This window comes from Staurois parvus, unplaced genomic scaffold (genome assembly GCF_062004578.1).
Source record: "Staurois parvus isolate SC_StPar_1 unplaced genomic scaffold, SC_StPar_1.0 ptg000243l, whole genome shotgun sequence".
NCBI lineage: Eukaryota > Metazoa > Chordata > Amphibia > Anura > Ranidae > Staurois > Staurois parvus.
The window spans coordinates 4493287-4503692 of record NW_028318039.1 but is presented as its reverse complement, the minus strand read 5'-3'; the positions used below and the strand labels follow the sequence as shown (position 1 = coordinate 4503692).

The 10406-nt window shown below is 38.5% G+C and overlaps 1 pseudogene; it reads right to left on the bottom strand.

The window, feature by feature from the left end:
* Positions 1–8491: 8491 nt before the first annotated feature.
* On the bottom strand, positions 8492–9571 carry LOC149459915 (uncharacterized; annotated as a pseudogene).
* Between the last annotated feature and the right edge of the window lie 835 nt (positions 9572–10406).

The following is a 10406-nucleotide window of genomic DNA, read 5'->3' as shown; positions in this document are numbered from 1 at the left end:
AGCCTCGGCCAGCTCATACATGAAAAGAACTGTGCACAGCTGAGACTACTTAATGAGGTCTGGTTAACAGGTAACATGTGGACCTAGGAATGGAAGCTTTATCCCACCCAAAGCACTACAAGGTTTCCAGCTGCTAGGAACCAGATCAGAACTTTCATCATTTTGAGAAAAAAGTTTGTTTTCTACATAACAGACACAAATCAACTGGAAGTCTTTTTGCACTTTGAATGTCTTATGATAGCTATCCTATCCATATCACTATTTCCACCCTGTCTTCTATATCTCTATCCTCTATGTCTGTTATAATTTTTTTAATACTGTATCTAAAACCTTACTAAACAGTACATTATATAATAGCACTTTTTATATAATATCCAAAACAGCCAAACAGCACAAGCCTATCATATCATTTTTAAAAATTTGCAATTCTAACTGTGGCAAAAGTAGAAAAACATAACATAAAAAGCAGAGCTAATCAGTATATTGTTTTCAGATGTAGTCACACAGACAATATGTCATTTTAGCTTGTAAACGCTCATCTAAAGGGATTCATCCACATATCAGAAAATATTTAGCATGCTTTAAACATCTTTTTTTTAAGCTCCTAAAGCAACCTGCAATTCTAGTCTGGAAGTGTTGAGTACAGTCTTAAATATAAACTCCAGGAAAACAGCTGAACACTGTCTTGCAGTACTGAGATTTACACAGCCCTTAATAAGAGCTGGCATGAATTTCCCATACTGTAGTCAAAGTGCATCTAAACTCCAAAATAAACATTTAATATATAGCAATTTACCACCCATTAGAGATTGTGGCTGCAGTAGTTTTCTTTTTCAGGCTTTTTCCCTTTATTTTAACCTGATAATTCTGCTAGTAACACACCTCCAGTTTTAGGATGATAATGTTCACTCACTCCTCTGTAACATGACAACCGAAACAAAATAGGACTGCATACCTTGCCCATCTCCTATTCTCTATAATATGGAGGAGCGTGGTTTTGTATTCATTTGAGATAGTTCAGAACAATGTAATCACAGGTAGAAAGCATAGTTTTACGTGATTCCTAGTAAGATCAACAGTGATTTTTTAAAATGTATTAAACAGAAATAACTAAATGTTTGCATTGTATATTAAACAGATCAAAAGAGATTAAATAAGAGGAGTTCATTGTTAAAATTTACATACACTTACATTTACCTTTACATCAAGCAACACATTTTGGTCACTTCTCTGTGACAGAGTAGAAGCGGCAACCTATTGATGAGCTCATATCTCTGCTCTTGCATTCTGTCAACATGTTCCTTCTCAGCACATGTTCTTGCCCCACCCTCACCCAGTCTAAATCTAGGTTCCTATGCAAGTTGCATTTAAGGTGTTTCTGCATTGCGTTTTGTGTTTTTGCACTTCCTTTTTTGCCACGTTTTTGTTGAGTTTTGTGGGGTTTTTATTTTTTTTTCTTGTTGCTAGGCAGATTTTAAACGCAAAACACATCAAAAACGTGGCAAATATGCATAAAAAATGCAACAAAAACACAATACATGCTTTTCTGCAGTGTTCCCATTGAAGTCTAAAGATCCAAAAATTTTACATTTTGCATTCAAAAAAGTCCCTGACCCTTTCCAGAAAATGCACCGAGTGAAAACGCGGAGATGTGAACCTGCCCCATAGGAAATTATTATTATTACATCGAGTTTATGTAGCGCCAAAAGGGTTTGCTCAGCGCTGTACAATAGAGGGGGGGGGGACAATACATGAAACAGTACAACAACAACAAACAGCACACGAGGGGTTAGAGGGCCCTACTCTTTCGAGCTTACAATCTAGGAGGGAGGGGGTAGTGGTACAGGAGGAAGTGGCTGTGGGGGGTGGAGTGGTAGGAGGAATGAAGGAGGACGGCTGTTAGGTAAGGGTGGGGTAGGCTTCCCTGAAGAGGTGGGTTTTCAGGAAATCATGTTGAATGGACTGTACTGCATTTCTGCAAAACATGGCAGAAACGCTTAGGTGTGAACCTAGGGTTAGTGTGGTTTATAGGGGTTACAAGAGGCTGAATTCAAGTCAAATATGGGTATATAATTTAATTGCATTTAAAAATGCATTAACTTTGAATATACTTATTCATGTATTAAAAATAATGAATGTATTAATATGTGTATTGTAACCAAGTAGTGCTGAAGATTGCACAGATCTGATAAACTCTTGTCCTCTTAAAATTTGCAATTAGCATATGCAAAACATGAAGAATGTGTTGAGGGTCTGTGGGGTTGATTAACTAAAACTGGAGAGTGAAAAATCTGGTGCAGCTTTGCATAGAAACCAATAAGCTTCCACTTTTTCTTGTCAAAGCTTAATTGAACCAGCTGAGCAGTGCTGTATTGCAAAAAATGGCCTTTTCAGGCAAGTAGTTAATTGGGTGATGTCCAAAAATAATAACAAGGATTCATATTGATTGGCTATTAATGATTACATATGCATTATTATTGAATATTAATTATAATAAATTACTTGGAGTCATAGAGACTAATGGAGGATCAAGGATGGAGGTCAAGTTTTTTTCAGCCGATAGAAAAAAATAATTGTGTCATTGTATATGGGTAGACTTCACGGACATCACTTTTTCTGAAAGTAAAGTGATAATTATTTGTCAATAATTTTTTGGGAATTTTTGCGTATAATACAAGATAATCTAATGTGTAGCAGAGCAATAATCTACAATCTGTAACAATATAAGAAAAAAATAAATAAAACAGAGATAAACAAATATAAAGATTCCAGTGATAAGTTAGCATATAAACTCGAAATGTCAGAGCCTAAAGAAAACAGCGAAAGAGCATTCTACAAAAGTAAAGTTTTTACACAAGTGGGTATGTTTGATACCATCTAAGCCAGGGTTGCCAAAGGGCAAATATTTTTTATATTTACCTTTGCCAGAGGCCATCGCAAGCTCGTAAGATCAATGGTTGTAAGCTAATATGAAAGCATCAAGCGCAGTGGGCAGGTGGGAATTTTTCCAGGATCTGGTGATGCTCAATTAGGTGACAGAGTGTCTGACATGGGGGTTAATAGTTTCAATATATAAACTCAATAGTGCTAGATCTGGATTAGAGGGAAAAGAAGACTGTGAAACAGCAGATATAATTTGGAAAATCATAGACCAGAAGTAGTTTAGGAGCGGGCAATGCCAAAAGATGTGAATAATGTCCCCAGGGTTCCCACAGTTCCTCCAACATAGAGGGGAGATTTGGTTATTGAAACATGCTATTCTGGTGGGAGTAACATACCATCTGAGGAAGAGTTTTTGTGTTAATTTCCAAAGGGCCAAGCAGTAAGTGGATCGGTAAATCGATTGCTCAGTGTAAGCAGTGGCAAGATCATCCTCCCATTGGAGAAGTGGTTTGGACTTGGTAAATGATTTCTTTTGGTTTAACCTCCTTGGCGGTATTCCCGAGTGTAGCTCGGGGTAACATTTCAGTACCAAGAGCGGTAACCCCGAGCTACACTCGGGAATACCATGCGGCACTGCTCCGGCATTTGTTCTTCACTTACCTTACCCTGCGCTCCCACGATGTGTCCCCTGCAGCGTCCCCAGCCATCTCCTTCGGCCGATGCCGGCATCCGGCTTCTGTGTCCTGTCCCTGTGACGTCGGGACGTACGGGCGCCGCCGCCGGCGGGAAATTTAAAAATTTTAAATAATGTCATTTTTATTTTTTTACATTTTACATAGTAAAACATTGCTGCCTCAACCCATTTCACATACATTTTGTCCCTAGTGCTTTGTCCTGCGCCCTGCCTGCATTTTGTCTGTTCTTTCTGCCTGGAAACTGAGAAACATCCATGGCGTCCAAAAAGTGTCCCTTTAGGTCAAAAGCGGTTTAGATCAGCTAGAGAACAGCGATAGTAAATCAGAACCACTTGCAGAGTGATAATGATTTGTGGGGAAATTCGTCATCAGACACTGAAAACTATTTTGCGACTTTGCTCAGCAATGTGCGAACTTATTATGGCGCTATATTTCACATTTCAGTGTTTTTGGTTTGATTATATTATTGAATTAAATGTATTATTATTATATTATTATTTTTTATGATTATTTATTAAATTATAATTTATGATTTTGTGTTTCAAATTTTATCCTACCCGGGATGTTTAATAGACTCTTGTTCGGACAGATTTCAGTGAGTTATTCCTAAATATTACAGCCTACAATAAAAAAACTACATATTTCCATGCAAAATAATGGTACTGCTTTCAGCACCAAAAATCTGAAATAATCAGACCGCCAGGGAGGTTAAGATATTGTTGAAAAGTGAGATACCTTTGCTTTCATTTGAGGAGCAAGATAGGTAGTTCCACATGGGTTTTGGGAGTACGTAAAAGGGGTAGGATTGTTTAGATAGGCAATGAGATATCCTAAGGTATGTGAAAAGTAATTGGGGAGATAATTGAAATTCTCGCTGAAGTGACGTGATTGAGCCATTAAAAAAATACTGAATATATGCTATGCCTCGAACGGTGAATTGGTGTATGGGAATATCTGGGGTAAGATGTAGTAAACTGTGCAAGGGGGGATTGGGCGTAACTACTTGTGTTGGAGAACAACGAGTACAGGTTAGAACCTTCCATGCAGAGATTGTTGCTAAAATAGGTGGGGGGAGAGTAGTTGAAGGTGGAATTCCTTGGGATATTCCCATATCCATGCACACAGACCCACACATCGGTGAGGAGGGAGGACTGCTAGGAAATGTGAGTGTTATTACTCAATACTCTCAATAAAGGAGTCGTTTAATACTACACTTAGAGGGTCTTTTTCTTTCTTGGCTCACTGGATTGGTGAGCCATTGTTCTTCAGAGACACCTTGGCTGAGTAGGGGAAATAGGAGCCCCACAAAGAGATCCAATGAAGGAGGGAAGCTGCTGGCCTATATGAATTAAGGATCCAGGGTGATCCTGCAAGCCTGTTGGCCCCTAGGGGTCACTGGGAGGAGGTGAGGAGGAAATTTAGCCACCATTAGGAGAAGATTTTGGCACAAATCACGAATTGGTTAATAACCACTACACATTGCGTGATTATATCTATCACCAGATGGACATTGTTTTCAATTGATTTTTGAAAGAGTGGACAAACTTTTTTTGCACTATTTTGGCACTATAGCAGTTTTATCCGCATAAAGGTTGTAATATAACCTGGTCACTATTTTTCCTAGTAGGTGTGTGAGCACGATATTTAATTTTTTAGACACTTGATTGATTTAGAGTGTGACCACTTATGTTTTACATGATAGACAGTTATTTATTATAAGTTGACATTTTACATATATTTTTATTAATATTACTAGGTGATTTTTATTTTAATTTTATGAAATTTTGGATTATTTTATAGATTATATTATATGAATTGGCCACTTATTTATATTTAATATTTATTTATTTTGAGCGCTACACTATTTATTTATGGCATGCACACAGGTTGCCTTCTTGTATGTAGGTGGATTCTATTTATCTCCACAATGTAGTGGTGGATGAGGTATTAAACCACTCTTTCAATTGTGAGAGTATAGTTGCTGTGTAGTAGTCGCTGACGTTAATATAACCAGAACCTCCCACTGATCTGTGTTTTGTAAGTGTTGCATGAGCACAACGAGGTTTCTTTCCGTGCCATATGTACTTATCAAAAGACGTTTGTAAAGATTTAAAGTATGATCAAGGGATAGGAATAGGGAGGGTTCTAAATAGGTAAAGCAGCTGGGGAAAGATGGACATTTTAAAGGTGGCAAGGCTGCCGGCCCAGGAAAGTTCATGTTTTTGTAGTGTTTGCAATTCCTGTTGCATTTGTGAGAGAAATGGAATGTAGTTACATGAAAATAGACCTTTAACTGATTTAGTTAATTGTATTCCTAAGTAAGATATACTGGACTCACCCCAAGCAAATTGGAATTGATTCTGTGATACATTTCTAGTGACACCATCAAAACCTAGATCTAATATTACAGATTTGCTCTTATTGACTTTGTAGTACGATACTCTACTGAACCATTATAGAGTAGGGTATGCTTCAGCCAGGAAAGAAGATGTGTCAGAAATGAAAAGTATAATGTTGTCTGCAAACAGACTGATTTTATGAGTGCTATTGCCGATAGAGAAGCCATTTATGCAGGGGTTAAAACAAATATGTTTCGCTAGGGGTTCCATAAGAAGATTTAAAATTAATGGCGATAATGGGCAGCCTTGCCTTGTTCCATCAGATATGTGAAAGGGACACGATAGCATGTTTGAAGTGTATACTTTAGCTGATGGTGTAGTGTAAAGAGCTAGAATTCCACTGAGGATTGGGGCCTGAAATCAAAATTTGAGTAGTACCTGATGAAGATAAGTCCAATGTACTCTGTCGAATGCCTTCTCTGCATCCGAAGAAAGAAGCAGAGAAGGCATTCGAGAGATCTCAGTGTGACATAAAAGATTTATCAATCGTCTAGTTGCGTCTGAGGTTTGACAAAATTTTGTGAATCTGGATTGGTCACAATGTATCAGGTGGGGAAGAATATTATTCAATCTAGTTGCTATTAGTTTGGCATGCATTTTCAAATTGAGATTCAATAATGAGATTGGCCTGAAGTTTTGTGGGGAGGTAGGTTCCTTGCCTGGCTTCGGTAATGTAATTATGAGGGATTGGAGCATTTCTGAGGAAACGAGGAGGAGGAAGCAGCGGTGGTGTAAATTGAACACAACTGAGGGGTTAGAACAGAAATAAATTGTTTATAGTATTCACCTGTTATGCCATCAGGCCCCGGAGATTTGCAATTTGGAAGATTTCGAATTATCAAGGTTAGAAAAGTTTTAATTTTGGTGTGTGGACTCATCCATATTGATATTGTAGAGTGAACTGTAATAGGAACTAAAGGTGTCTGCAATATTTTGAGGATTAAAGATTTTGTTATTTGAGGTGGGGTCATAAAGAAATGGTATTCTTGATTTAATTCTATGACCTTTAATTTTACAAGATGAGGTTTTACATGCTTTATTAGAGGTGGAGTAGAAGGTGGCTTGCAACTTACGTTGCATATGTTCAAAGGAGTCCAATAGAAGAGATTTGAGTTACTGACACAACAATATTAGTTTTGTTTTAAGAGTGTGGAAGGGCTTTGTTTTATTCTGGGATTCAATATCTTTAATCGAATTTAATAAGAAATCTAAACACTGTGACTTCCTGCATTTTTCCCTACATCCCATTTGTATTAACAAACCTCTAATAAATGTTTTGTGTGAGTGTTATACCACAAAGGGGTCAGGGACCGAATTTGCATTTTGAGTAAAAAATTCAGAAAGATGATTAGAAATTACTGGCTCGCCACACAAAAGTGTTCGGTTGTGAGGGGGCATCATTAAGTAAGATTGTGATAGGTGCGTGGTCTGACCACGTTATGGTATGGATCTCGGACTTCTGTACTTTTTGCAATAACCATTTGTCAAGAAGAAAAACATCAATCCTAGAATAAGAATTATGACAAGGAGAGAAATATGTATAGTCACGTTCACTGGCATGGTAGCACCTCCAAGCATCAAATGGATCACTGGCATGCAGAAAGGATTGCAGAGATGGGTTATGGCATTTGGAGGTGGCAGATGAGTCCATCAAATGTCCCTGTTGAACTTTTCTGACTTGACGGAGAGTTTTGGTGAGGAAGACAATGGGTTTGTTATTGGAAGCGTATAGATTCAGCAAGGTATATGGGACGTTTAATGGTACAAATCAGAATAAGAGATTGGCCATTAGGATCGGTGACTTGATGATGTAGCGTGAATGAGACTGAGTCCTTAATCGCAATCATGATCCCTCTTTTTTTAGCAGTGAAACAGGCATTGTAAACATGGGGAAAATTCTTGTTTTGGCAATACGGCTGTGCTGATTGGGAGAAATTAGTTTCTTGTACACATTTGTGGCATCGTGCAGATTTCCATAGGGAGTTCTGTTTTGCAGGGTGGTTCAGGTTTCTGGCATTTATAGATAAGATTGAGAGAGGCATTCTGGATAATTTGAAGCGTCAAATTAGGTGACCCAGGGATGATTCATATGGTGCTTAGTACCAGAATGACTGTTGGCTGATGGTAACTGTTGGTCGATAGTAACTAGGAGTTTGAGTTCTACACACTTATGATCTTTAAGCCGAGGGAAAAAAAATTAAAATCACTGGAAGTAGCAAGGAACTAAGTGTGCAAGTCAGCAGGTAAGTTGAAGAAAAGCAGATAATCGTTTGTCAATACAATAGCTGTATAAACTGCATAGCAGAAGCTCAGATTGGTAGAAACTGAGATGCTACAGATTGTTTGGGGTAAAATTTACCAGAAAAGTAACTTTGAGCCAGAAGGACATCGACATAGTACAAATGGTAGCCTCTATATGAGATCATGGGCGATGTTTGCATCTACCAGGTTGTGATTTCCCAGGGTGAGATGAAGCAGGAGATGAGGTTGGGATGTTAATTTCCAGGGGAGGATCTAGGACAATTCCCCAAGTATGCAAAAGATGCATTCCCTTACGGAGTGCACAGAGCCATTATGTGTGATCAGGAGGGTAGCTGGGTGGTGCCATTTGTACGGAATCTTTTGATTCTGAAGTGCCTTCGTAACCAAATTCAGCTGTTGTGAAGCTGTAACATATGCTTGGAGAGATCCAAAAACAGTTGGAGATCCTCAAAAGGTGTAGGTAGTGCAGTCATGGATCTAGCGGAAGAAAGCAACTGCTCTTTTGTTTGGAAGAAATGTACCCACATTAATACATCTCTTGGTATCGAGCCCGCTAAATGTGGTGCTTTAAGAATGCGGTGAATATGGTCATTCATAAGATCAATGGGTGCAGCATCAGGAAGAATGACAGAAATCAAATTGTAAGCATATGCGTGTAAGTTGGATTGAGGTACGGATTCTGATATTCCCCTCAATTTTACGTTGTTACGTCTGGACCTGTCCTCAAGGTCGGCGAGTTTGGCCTTATTCAGTGAATTATCCTCCTTAATTTCTTCATATGTGTCCACAAGATCATTGATGGTTTCTGTACATTCATCCATTTTACTCTCTACGTATTGTACTCTGTCTCCCATGTTATTTAAATCAGATGAAAATTTGTGAAAAAAGAGAAGAGAATTCTGAAATTAATGAGGATTGCACGGAGAGAAGCATTTCATTGATGGTAGAATCAAGTACTAGTTGACCTGAGGTAGGGAAAGCTGCTATAGGTGATTGTAATGCTAAATGGGGACGTGAAGGGTTAAGTTCCAGGCTCTGTGTTTATAATGCTGATACAGCTGAAGCAGAACCAGGGGGTTCTAGCCTCATGCCTGCTTTTGCTGGGCTGCAGGGATTTGGACTGTGTGTTGTAAACTGGCTAGAAGAGGGCTGTGTACCTGATGTTTTAGAGGAGCCCTGGTCTGCATCTGGAAGGTCAGTGTAAGAGGCAGCGGCATTAGGAGAGGAAGCTGTGGCGCACTTTTGCCTGCAGTCTTGTTTGTCTGCCATCTGAAGGAAGAAATCTGTTAGCTTCCATTGGCGGCGATCCTTCTTTCTTCTTCGAGACATCATTGCTCGATGCTATACAAGGGTCACTGCAGTCGGTTTGAGGACCGGGAGATATGTGAGGGGCTGTCAGTCGTGGGTTATTGCCCCTCTGTGTAGTGGAGCTCAAAGCTTAGGCAGCCATCTTTGTTGCCAGCAAGCCATGCCCCCTAAAGTGATATTTACAGAGATTTCACAGCTTCTATCCATGGATTGCTGGTGAGCTGTGACATAGGAGATGCAGCAATAAAGAGCATACAAAAGCCTCTACACACAAATACTGTTAAATGGGAAATCATAAGGAATGGAAAGATCACATTAATCATAGTGAATTCATGCTGTTGCCCTAAAAAAACACAGATAGCTGAGCAGAATAATTTTAGAAAATTATTTTGCACTTCTTAAACAAATTTTTAAATGTTTTGTACACAGTTTGCTAAATGTTTCAAACAATGAGCAGTTTATTGCGTTTCCTATATATTGATAATTAAATATTAGCACATACTAACTTATTATAGCAGGTGGATAAAAAAAGATAACTGAATATAGGGAGTCAGTGCTGATTAACAGTTGTGCTCAAGATGCCTTGATGACCATGCTACATAAAATTGTGTTACAGATTTAAACTTTCTAATATATATTAGCTATTGTTATTTAACTGAATTAATTGCTGATGGGATTCTTCCATGTTAGCATATTCCATAAAACGAGACAAAAAACCCAAAAATCTGCACATTTGTCTTGCTATGACACGAAAGCCCCAAAATTTGGAATTACTACCTAAATGTGGGATTACTTACTCTAAAAGCTTTTTTGTGCATTTCCCATCTTTAAGTGTTGGAAGTGTTGCAATACAGCATTC